The sequence below is a fragment of the Melospiza melodia genome, chromosome 10 (assembly GCF_035770615.1).
Source record: "Melospiza melodia melodia isolate bMelMel2 chromosome 10, bMelMel2.pri, whole genome shotgun sequence".
Classification (NCBI taxonomy): domain Eukaryota; kingdom Metazoa; phylum Chordata; class Aves; order Passeriformes; family Passerellidae; genus Melospiza; species Melospiza melodia.
In genome coordinates, this window is record NC_086203.1 from 14,161,766 (window position 1) to 14,174,064 (window position 12,299).

At 37.4% G+C, this 12,299-nt stretch overlaps 1 protein-coding gene across 1 annotated transcript in view; it reads left to right on the forward strand.

The window, feature by feature from the left end:
- Positions 1–12,299, forward strand: part of CENPP (centromere protein P) — a 114,457-nt gene that overhangs the window by 68,652 nt on the left and 33,506 nt on the right. The window lies entirely within an intron of this gene.

Here is a 12,299-nt window from a genome sequence, read left to right on the forward strand (position 1 = left end):
CTAGCCATTATTCTTTTAAAAGTGTGACTTGAGTAAAGCTATAAAACTTCAGCCAGTGGCAGTGTAAACCAGTAGCCTGCAGTGACCTGCAGGCTGCCAAACCTTTCTAAAGTTAGAAAATTAGGATTTTATTGTGTAGCTGTGTATAAATTTTAGCTCTGCTCTCAAGGGCAGCAATCTGGCTGGGGACAAGGGTTCAAGAATGTAAACTGATCTAAAGATTTTTATCAATATAGCTAATTTCTGTCCCCTGTGTATGGGAAATAAAGCATATCTATTAATGAAAATAGAGACAAGATTTGCAGTATTCTGTGATTGAAGTTGAGGGTTTAAAACCAAGTCTTTGAGAATGTGCCCCGTTACAAAGTTTGTACTGACGAGTGCATCACAATATTTAGAAACTGGGTTATTCTTTGTTTACTTTTCATGGGCCTCTGTTTATGTAAACTTCAAAAATGTTTAATTAATGGAGTTTACCTAAAGCAAGTTTCATAGTCAGGGAAGCACTTTGTGTCTTTAAATTTCCAGTACATTATACCCGGTTCTGTGCACATCTGACTTCATCTGTTTCTTTAATTAGCTGCATTCTATGTTAAAAGTCTCATCTTGCTTTGGGAAAAAAAAAAAAAGCCTGGAAATTTTACTTGGGATATTTTTTTTATTATACATGTAATGTGCTGTTTGCAAAATGCCTGTATGTTGCATAATAGCTCTTTTGTCTACTGTTACTTTTTTAGGGAAAAAAAAGATTCTGTGCCAAAACTTAAAACTTTGGTGCTGTGATATCAACCAAGACAAGACTTGTGTTACCTGCAGCACTACTTTTGATGTGTTCCAGTTTCAGTAGCACAGATGGATCATGATAAAGTGTCTCCCTATCACTTTTCCCAAGGAATAAAGTTACAATTTCAAAAGCAATCACATTCCCACAGAAAAATCTGAAGGGTGATCTTAAGCTTTTTTGAAATCTCAGATTGCATATATCTGCATTCTCTTGCCTGCTGGTAGAAACCAAAGCTTCCTAAGCAAACTCTCCCCTGTGTTTTCAATAGCTTGGTTTGGATGAGTTTACTTGAGGAAATTAGTATTAAATTGCTGTTTTAAAAAACCCTCCAACATTTTCTTGGCTGTTCAATAGAGGAGAGCAGGGCCTGAGGGTTGTGATATAAATGTACTGGTTTCTTTTTTCACTTCATTCAGTAGCAAAGTGTTGAATCAGCAGTTTCAGCTCACCCTGGTTTTGCAGCAAACTATTTTTGAGGTTTAGTAACATCTCAATTTTGGATGAATGCTCAGGGTTTTTATTATTATTTTCTCTTTTTAGTTGCTTCTGTTGGTAGGAACACATTCCTCTGTGTATAAAGTTTGTCCTAGCCAGTTACATAATAAAGGTGGCACACAAAGTGGTAGTATCTGGGAAAAAATAGAGCAGTCTTACCTTAAAGTGGATTATCCATCATTTCTGTCCAGTATATAGTATTAGTAGAGAAGAAATAAATATAGCTCACATGCTGGTCTTATAATGCAACTGTTTAATATCTCAAGACATGGATCCAGTATTTTGGTGTGAATACAATTGCAATCTAGGATAAAATGCCCAGAAATCACCTTCTCAGGTCTCTTGGCTGCTCAACTCTCAACTTCAGATGTTACTCTTGACAGCAGTACTTAAAACTCAACCAGTGGTTCTCAATCCACTTTATGAGCCTGTTCATTTAAACATTTGCAGCACATTTTCAATGTCTTGGGTTTTCAATACATGTTGTTGGGGGCTTAATGAAGAGAGATACTTAAGCTAGTAGTCTGAGAGTATTTTCTTTGCAAGCAAATGTTGGTCTGTTTTCCAAAGAAAGATTATGTGTTTAAATAACAAATAGATTATATAAGGTCAGACTGTTTGCTCAGAACTTTTCAGCGATTTCTTTTTCCACCAACGAGACAATTGGTTGAAAATTAGAATTCTGTTTTGCCTTAAAATACTTATGTAACGTTTATGAGTAATGGGGATTGATTTTTGAGCAAAGAATAGAAGTATATCCAACACATATGTGGTTCAGAATACTGTCTCACGATGGTGAAATATGCAGATGAAAAAGAATTTGGATGGTGTTTTCTATTTGAAATTATCTCATCAGTGATACAAACTGCTACCTTTCATTTCTTTTTGAAAATGACTGTATTTTGTATTACTTGATATGTCTGAGAGAGCAAACATATGCTGCCACATGTGGTTAATGCTTCCATTGCAATCTGTTTTAAGCCAGTCCTGTATACATTTGTTATCCTAAAGCAAACTAAGTACTTTTTCATTTTCTAGCACTGTTTATAAATGTGGTTTACATAATGTGATGAATCTAACATCAACTGCACAAAGCTGCCTTGGAGCCTGCCCATCACATTTTAATAACATGACATATTCATTTCGTGCTCACAACCGCTCCATGTGCGGTGTGGTCACATATTTTGGTTTTAGCTGAATTCTGGCTCCTCTCAGGCTGGACTACACCATTTACCCAGCTGAGTATACAAAATCTGCCCTTCAGCTTCTTGTAATACAGTTTGATTCTTCAGTATCTATATATAAATATAGTAAAAATCCTATTTTATCATCACACATGATGATAAAACAACTTTTGCTTGTTAATAGCTTTTAGCATGTTGTTGGCAGCTGACTTAAAAACTACATCAAAACTACAGTTTCCTTTGCAGTAAAAGTCCTCAGTCCCTGATGTTTTGTTTGTTAGCAACACAGCAATATTGCAGGGCGGGTCATAACTTGCAATATTGAGAGCTTGTGTACAAAAAGAGCCGTAAAGTCACGTGTACATGTCTGTACATCCATGGGGCTGTCAGGCTCCTCGTGGCTTTCATGGATGCAAGGATGGGCTGACCTGGAATGACTGGAAAGGCAAAACATCACCTGAAGGGTTTTTCACCTTGCAGACAGTTTCTGTTGCCTCTGGAGCAGCACTTAACTTTGTTCTGTCTCAGGCTACAGATTAATACAAATCCCTCAGTGTAGGAATGCCAATTTCAGAAGCTCCCACCTGGCTTATTTCCACCTTGATGCTCTTCTTCTTGGTCCTGTGGAAAGGTTTATGCCCAAAACTGGATCAGGAAACTGCTTTGTCTGATCACTGAAGGTCATTGAAATGAGTTTGGGTGTCAGTATATGCCAATTGTCAGTCGTGCTTGTGATGCTGCTCACAGCTTTGGATAATGTGACATGGCATTTTTATGGAATATGGGTATTTATCTGCCTTAGAGACATTGAAAACAGCAGACGTTCTTTCACGGAAAATCAAACAGTAGTTAAAATCAAAAACTCTGCAACCAGTGCCAAACCACTGAATCACTCCAACAATGAGTTCTAAAGGAAAATTTTCTGTTCCGGAATACAAGCTGGACCGAGAGCAACATTTCCTCACAGGGTATCGAGCATTTACTCTGCCAAAGTTCAACAATGCCTTAAACCCCAAATCTTGATCACCTCAAATGCTCAATTTTCCCTTAGGTTTTACCAAAGAGGATGGATGATATGGAATGTAAATGATTTCATGTTCTTAGACAGCCTTTGGTAGATTCCTATTGTTCAGACCATAAAAACAATTCTTAAAATGGGGACTGTCATCAACTTCCTGTGAGTTGTTAGTTTTAAGAAAAAATAAATGTTACCATCTAATCCAGAAAAAAAAATTAATTTAAAGCATGTTAGAGTGAAAAGAGAATATAGTTTAATTTGGAAGTAGTTTTTCTGAACTTTACTTGTTAACAAAAGTAATATATATTAATTAAAAATCCAAAGGCCCAAAAGAAGAAGACTTTGACTCAGTTTGTGATTGACTGCTAGAAGTGGAAGCAGTGAATATCACATTCCTGAGACAGTAATTAACTACAATTTGCACTTCTTTGTCTAATGAAGAACCCAGGTCTGTAAATATTTGCATGTAGTTTGAGCACATCTGTTTTGTAGATGGAAAGAGTAACAAGGTCTCTAGGAAGGTCTCCAAAGTCAATTTGTTTGCAAGTTTTGAAGCACACAGTTTTTCACTTTGGAATAGCAGAAATGAAAGCATTTATTTCGTTTCTGATCATTAGTATCATTACTAATAATAAGGAAGGTACACTCTCATTCAAGAAGTGATTTCCCTGTCACATTAATTAGCTCAGCCTGTGTTCAGATGTGTGTTTTCATCCGTGGGAATTTTCTGGGAGGGCTTCATTTGTTTCTCATCAACACAAAAGCAGTAAATCTGTCATGAAGGGTTGGGTCTAGTTCTAAATACTCCCAAGAAATTAGGAGCCTTCTGAAAAAGTCTGATTTACTTTTAGCTAATGACTGCTGCTGGTGCAGTTTTAGTCTTACTTTCTCATAATTTACTTTTAAATTGTAGGTAACATGTAATCTATATTATGTTTCAGTGGTAATTTTTTAAAAGGCAATTAAATTTGCTTTAATTGTTTCTATACCATAAAGTGTTTTGTTGATTTTTAGCATTCATATTTTCCTCTTCCATCTGTAGGGGAAAATCACTAATAAGTCCTATCACTATATTTTTTTTAATGAATAATGAAAAAATAGGGAGATAAAGACTCCTAAATTAAGCCAAAAGAGCATGTAGAAACTAGTAGAGAAGGGTTGTCATAAAGATGTCCTAATACACTATTTCCAAAGGTACTTCTTTGCAAATACAGTAGTGAGTTAGTTAAGAAGCTTGTTTCCCTGGGTGGGTTTGCACTGCTTTTTGTCAGAGACAGAAATCCACCGGATGACAGAAGCTCCTTTTACCACTCAGTGGAAATATTTATGTAAATTGAAAGAAAACATATGTCATAATTGCATATTAGCTTGTGGTATGGAAAAAGAGATCCTTTTGTAGAGCAATTTGTAAAGTAGACAGTATTATTTTCTTCTTGAACACTTGTGTTCCACAAAGGATGATTTCCATTTGGTTTTACCACAGCAGAACAAAGGAGCCTTGACTTTAGAAAGTAACATTTTAATGAATAACTTTTATTTTGTTTAACAGGCAATTTCATAGAATCATAGAATGGTTTGGGCTTGAAAGCATCTTAAAAATTATCTAGTTCCAACCTCCTGCCATGGGCATTTCTCAGCATTTAATTCATACTGTGACTATACTTTTGCTTCATGGTTGTTAGAATTTCTATTTTTTCCAATTAATGCATAAGATGTACATCTCCTCACATAAAACCAGAGAATGTTCTTTGCTCGGGTTGGAAAGAATTAAATTCAGCTAAAATGGGAATTAATCACTGTTTCTGTCATTTAAGGTTTTACCAGAGGCTCTCAAAATCGCCTTCAAAACAAATACAGAATACAGGCAATGCAGATTAATTTGGACCCATATGTTGTCAAGTAATTATTTGATGTTTCCAATGCTGAAACTAGACCAACACTAAAGAAATCAGTGGGTGGCAGGTTCAAAATAGAAGGAAATACTTCATGAAACATTTATAGTTCAGCTGAAATGTGCAAGAAAGTGAAGTGGATTTTAATGTTTCATATAGACCCAAAAAATAATTGGTCTAATTGAAAGAGGAAAAGTCTTGCTTCCTGAGTTCTTTGTAATGAGAGCCAAAGTGAGCTGGAAAAGGGAGAGTTTTCCCTGGAAGACTTGTAGGGAATAACCTGAGTAAGTCCAGAGCCATCCTGCATTAGAGGGAAGCCATAGATGTTTATATAGAACTGTCAGTGAAAAGGGGGTGAGAACCACAAAATGTTCTCAAGGGCTGTTCCCTGTCAGTTTTTAAGGAACAGAATTTGTGAGGCCAGAGGATGAGGATGAGAGATATGCATAGCCAACTTTCAGGGGTTTGGAGAAATTGCTGTGAAAAAAATAAGTGTGTTTTAATCCTTTTTCCTAATTTTAATCCTTTAAAAATACCATTACATAACTCACTTAGAAGATTCTTGTCTTTGTTGATAGTGTTGTTGAAGATCTAATATTTCCACAGCTGTGTTCAGTATTACTCCTTTGAGAAAAATATCTGTCTTGTGGAAAAAATAAGTCAGCTTTTATGCATTACTATCATATGAAAAATTCTCACAGAGAAACATAGATTTGTTTCAGTAATATTGCATGGAAAACCTACAGATTTCTGTGTATGTATTCATAATACTGCACACTTGGAATGAAAATTATTTTCACTGAATTAACAGAACTGCTTCAAAGTGCATTGTAGGAAACAGTGTTTTATGAGCTGGTCTGAATAACTCACTTTATCAAAGTTACATTAATATAAATAACAGCCTAAAACACAAGTAATGAATCAGAATTTTGCATTCAGTAGCTGTGTGGAAATCTGCATCCTGCACAAAGAATTAAACACCAAACAAATGGAAATTCTACCAAACTACAGTAATTGTTTACTTAGTGGCTGTAGGAAGTTCCTTACATAACAGACTATTAGGGAAGAAATTACAAGGTAAATGGTTTTTAAATGAACCTTTTAAATAATCCAACTCTGAATGCTTTAATTTACTTTAATCCTTAAATCCTTGGGGGGAAAAGACTATTTATTGAATGGAGCCAGGATGGCTCAGGCAGACTGGAAGGATATTGTGGGGGGGATTCTCTCAACTCTTGAGTATTTGCTCACTTGTAGAGGCTACAGGGAATGTTTGTTTGGCAAAGCCACAGGAATGGACATGGAGCCCTGGGCAGGGATATCACTGCCTTTATGGGAGAACTCTTCAGAGCACAGCCTCTGTACCTCCCAAGCACCAGGTGATGTTTTGAGTCCAGCCTAAGGTTATTGGACTTTATAAATAATCAGGCATTCCCCCCAACTGCCTTGCTCCTAATAGCCAGAGTAGCTCTGCAGAATTTATGCTCTTGTAGAAAAGAAAGGTTTATGAAGGAAGCTGCAGTCTGAGGAAGAGACATTGTTCCTTTTCCTTGACATTAACATGGTCTTCAAATTAATTGTTATGCACAACATTTCCCCAGCTGAAAAAATTGCAGTTCCTGAATACAGAGCTTTGAAGTCGCTGCCCCAGATAAACCTTATTACCCATAGAACTCCCAAATAAAAATAAGTGAAAATTGCTGATTTTAGTCACCAGGACAGTTGATTTGGAGGTAACACTCTGGATTCCCACAGAGAAGCATCCATGAAGGACAGACCTGTGGGAAATACAGCTAAAACTCTGCTGCTGGTTTTAGTTGAGGGGCTGAAATGGGATGGTTTGTGTGAGCTTATTCACCAATGTTCAGGTGAAGTTGCCCTCAGCCTTCAGCCCATCTATCTCTCTGTTCAAATGAGATTCCCCTCTGTATCCTGTATTATTATTATTATTGTTATTATCATTATTCCCCTTATTAGCCTGTATTACCCTGCCACACCCCACTGTGGGAATTTTTACCAGACGTGACTGCAGAGCAGAGGCAGTTGTGTGCTGCTCCAAGGAACCCCAGAGCAATGACCAGATTGTGTGTTGGGAAACTTTATGAACTGTTCACAGGCTGATAAAGTCAGGGAATACTTATGGAAATGTGGAGGATTCTGTGCAGCAGCAGTTAGGCAGGATGAGGCTGGCTCTATGGGAAATGCATAAGCAGAACTGTCCTAGCCAGGTCAGAGCCCAGCTAGGCCAGTCCCCAGCTTGGACAGTGGCATTTCTGCTGAGAAAGGGCATTGCTGTTTCTGGGCTTCCTTCGCTTCCATTTTCCTTGAGGCAAAGTAAAGCTGTGGTTTTGGGACAGATGTTTCATTTAGAGATTCACCCTGAGGCAGTTTGGCTTTTTTCTGCCGTTCCCAAGGGAGTGGCTGGAGCTGTGTCAGGGGAGGTTCAGGCTGGTATCAGGAAGGTTCAGGCTGGTATCAGGAAGGTTCAGGAATCAGGAAGGTTCAGGAATCAGGAAGGTTTAGGCTGGTATCAGGAAGGTTCAGGAATCAGGAAGGTTCAGGTTGGTATCAGGAAGGTTCAGGAATCAGGAATGTGGATGCTGGGCACTGCCCAGGCTCCCCAGGGAAAGGGCACTGCCCCAAGGCTGCCAGAGCTCCAGGAATGTCTGGACAACACTCCCAGGCACAGGGTGGGATTGTTGGGTGTCTGTGCAGGGGTTGGATCAAGGATCCCAATGGATCCCTTCCAGCTTAGAATATTCTGGGATCCTTTTAAAACTGATCAAACATTATCCAGTTGAGAGAAGCACATTTACTGAGTGAAAAAGTTGACAAAATAGAGATAGTAAATCTATTGGTTTACTTTTGCTTTACTAACTGGAGTATTTCATATCATAAAAGGGATGATAATTTATTGTTCATTGGTTTCTGGTGTGGTCAAAATGTTCTATGCAGTACTCAAGTCTGTAAATTCTTTCAGAGACACACAATGGTGCAGAATGTGTTCTTAAAGGTAATTTAGTGACCCAGTAACTCTTGCATCATGTAGAATGGAAGATTTTTATAAAAAGGTCTGCTTGATGTTCGCTTTTCACTTCTTAAATTGAAAATAACAGAGCAGTGCTGTGTCTTTATGGATCTCTCCTGATGGAATTTTAATGTAGAACAGGGTGTCTGTTAGCAAGGAACATTGCATCTGTAATGAGACTTTGTAACCTGGTTATTGGGAACATTAAACATCATATTTCCATTGAATTTCATTATAGCAGTTGTAACAAAATTGTTCAAATTGTACTTGCAGGCATTTGAACATAGCTTCTTGGTACCTGAAGTGGTCTAAAACTCAGGAGTAGGGTGTTAATTTATTGGGAAAATAAAAAGCTAGGTTCATTTTGATCATATGATTGTTTCTTAATGTGGAAAAGGAGCTCTGTTTAATACATTTTAGAGGCTTTTAAGTGACGTCTTCGCTACTTTTAGATGGAAAAAGTGTTCCAACATTTTTCCACAATACTTTGGGACCTTGAGACTGAACAGCGGTTGTTGACATCTTTAAATCAGAGCTCTTATTTCACGTCTGCTGTTTTTTCCCCATTTAAAATGGTCTTCAGTCTGCCAAGAGAAGTAAAATTAAAGCCTTGAAACAGAGTTTGGGATTCAATGGGAACTAACTGTAAGAGAGGGGTCATGTTACTAAAGATGCAATAAAAGCAGGGATCTCATTTGTTCATTAGGAAACAGAAATGTGTGTCTGCTGAGCAAGTCCAACATGTTATTATAAATCTTTTTACATGGATGTTTGTACCTTTTTCACTTTACAAGAAGACAGTGAGACTGTTATGCAGGGCTTCTTCCAGGTGAGGGTTGGTTACACAGTTCACTAAACCTCTAAATGCTTCCTGCAGCCAAAACCAGCTTTAAAAGAAATGTCTTTAAAAACATTCACTATTTCCAGAGGGTTGGCTTCACCTCTGTGGTTGGGATGTGCTACAAGGTGGCCATGGTGTGGTTCTGACCCCTTAGGGCACTGATTTGACCTGAGGTTTGGGCTTCCAAAACCTGATCCATGACTTCAGTGAGGAGAGGTGGTGTAGAAGTTGTATCAGATGTTGGTACCTCAAGTTCTTTGTTGTTTTGACATTGGTTGGTTGGGTGTAACCCCTCACTCCCTGGGGTTACACTTCCAACTAAGGAGAGATTTTGAAGCTTCCTGAGGAACCTTCCAGAAGACAAGAAAATGCATTGGTCTGCAAACCCACAGTGAGCAGACTTGTTCTCTGCAAACTGCTTCATGCAGAAAGTTATCAGAAATATTGTGTGAAATTATTTTGATAGCATTTACTCATAATTTTACTATTTTTCTGCCTGTAGACTTTTCTGAAAATTGTATACATTGGAATATAAACATGGTACTTAAATGAGAAAATGTTTTCTCAGATGAGTTTCCACCAGTTAAAGCTGGTATTACCACATGACACAGATGATAAACTGTTTATTTTCTTGCTGTGATGTAACTGTTTATAAAGCTGTGACTTGAAAGAGCTTTAAAGTTCATCGATTTCTTTCAGTAAAAGCACAAATTTTTAGTAGAAAAATGTTAACATTCTGTTTCCTAGTTCTGATAGGTATTTTCTTTTAGTGTTCTGAGGGGTTTTGCAGTAATTGCAAGCATGATGGGTATTTCAGAATCGAAATTCAGAAATTACATCAACCACACTCTGTAGTGTCACTGTGAGAGTGAATTAGCTGAGTGAAATTCACTTTGTCACAGGCAAATAGAAACCAAGCAGTCACACAGTAACTCCTTTTTGGGTCAGAGTTGAGTGATTTGTAGCTTTGTTATGGAGGGATCTCTATTAAATTGAATTGGAAAGTGGAGAAGGGTAGATAGTGTGAACTCAACATTTTTGGGGTCTCAGAGATTCTAATAACCTCAACACATGGGCATTAATAATGAAAATCTCATTTTGGGAGGTATTTGGTGCCTTTATTTTTCTGAGGCTTTTGCATGGTTTTTGTTGAGTTTTTTTCCTAAGAAAGCTCTTTCACCTTGCTTAGAGAAAACATTACCTCTAATTATTCCTTCAAATTCAGAAATCTACCCAAGCTTCCATGGAAACAACATTATTTTTTCGGAGACCTCCACAGTTTTTATCATACCAGAAGTGCCTGTACCTGGTCAGGCAGATGCTCCAAGTTCCATCATCATTTACTCACTAAAAACAACATCTATACCTTTTATATTAATTTGGTGATAACCAAAGGGTGTCTTCTGCTCTGTTTCAATTTATAATGAGATTTAGCAAGTCTTGTCAAAATTCTGATGTGAGATACTCGAGTCTACAATGTAAGTCAGAACTTGGAAATCTAATAGAGGAATTCTAAACTCCCAAAAATCCTCTTAGGCCACATAGCACTGTGGTTCTGGAATTGCTAAGATATCTTTCCCTCTTGTAGTTTCAACATTCACACCTTATATTCAGATCTCTGGTTGGGTTACTGAAAACATCATATTCAGGGTTTTGCTGTACTATAAGCAGTTTCCTCTCTGAAATGTTTGCAAAATTCTGATGGGGCATCTCTGCAGTCTTAGAAAGTTGCAGCTGGTTCACTCTTGAATTTATCTGTGAGTAGAAGTCATCTGTGTGTGGAGAACAGGAGAAATGAGAATGCTGCTGTGCATCCCCCAGATCCCATTGCCTAGCAGAAATGTTACTGGCTTGGCTTAGCAGATCTCCCTCATAGCAATTCTCATCAGGGACTTGCTGTGAAAGCTCTCACAGTATTTATTTTTTATATATGTGATATATACACTATTTAATAAGATTTCTGAGTCTGGTAACACTTAGCAAAACTATTATTCCACTCTCAATCCCATGGCCTTCTCAAAGTATATTCATTTCCAATGTAAACCTACAAAAAATAATTATTTGCTCAAATATATTTTAGAGAATAAACTAACTACAGTGGTTTTATGATGAGCTGTCCTTGCCTATTTTTACCATACTGGTGGCCAAAGATTCCAAACTTGTTCCCATGTTTATCTTGACCAAGAATTCTCAGGTCACTGTGTCCTGGAGTCACAAACTGTAAAATGATGACAATCCCATTTACTTGGTTTATAAAATTCTTTCAAGCTCTGTTTAGAAGTGATGAGAGTTTTATAGTAAAGCCCATTCCACTTCCAAAATAATTGGTAATTTTGAGGAGTGGATTTGAGCTGCTTCCATTTCCATAGGGAAATGTTGTGCAAGTGTAATTGCTGTGTATTTCTGAAGAGAGCACCCACCCATTTGTTGTGTCCTTCATCCCTTGGCTTCTTTCTCCTGCTTGTTCTCCTGCCTCTGCTACTCTTGTGCTCCATTTTGAGAACATTTTCCCTTCATTCTCTGTCTCACTAATGGGGCTTTACTTTGGTGCTGTAACTTCACTTTAGGTCACATCCCACTGCTGAGAGCTTCTCATAGGAGCAACTTCCACAGAGTGATGCCAGGCAAGCTTGGTCCTCATTGTACTAAACCCCCACAGGAATAATCTTAGTCACATCACTTGCATAAAATTCACTTTTATGGTATCTTAACAGTGAAAAGCACACCTTGGAGAAAAAATATGAATAAATCTCAATTAATCTGTATTTTAGTGGTGTTATCCCATGCAAACCCAGTGGAGAATTTCTTTTGGGTCTTAGGAGTCTGAATGTTTGATAAGAGAAGAATTCTACTTAAAAAAAATATTTGCAGCAATAGGTGGTGTTTTGCTTAAATTTATTATAAGACTACACATCCTGTACAGTATAAAAATCTAACAAACTAACTATAGTACAAATGAATGGAACCTATTACTGTGACTTTAAAAATAATTTTAAAAATTTAAAATATGCTTTGCTTAAAAAAAAAAAACATCCAGACAGAAATGAATTGTTCATT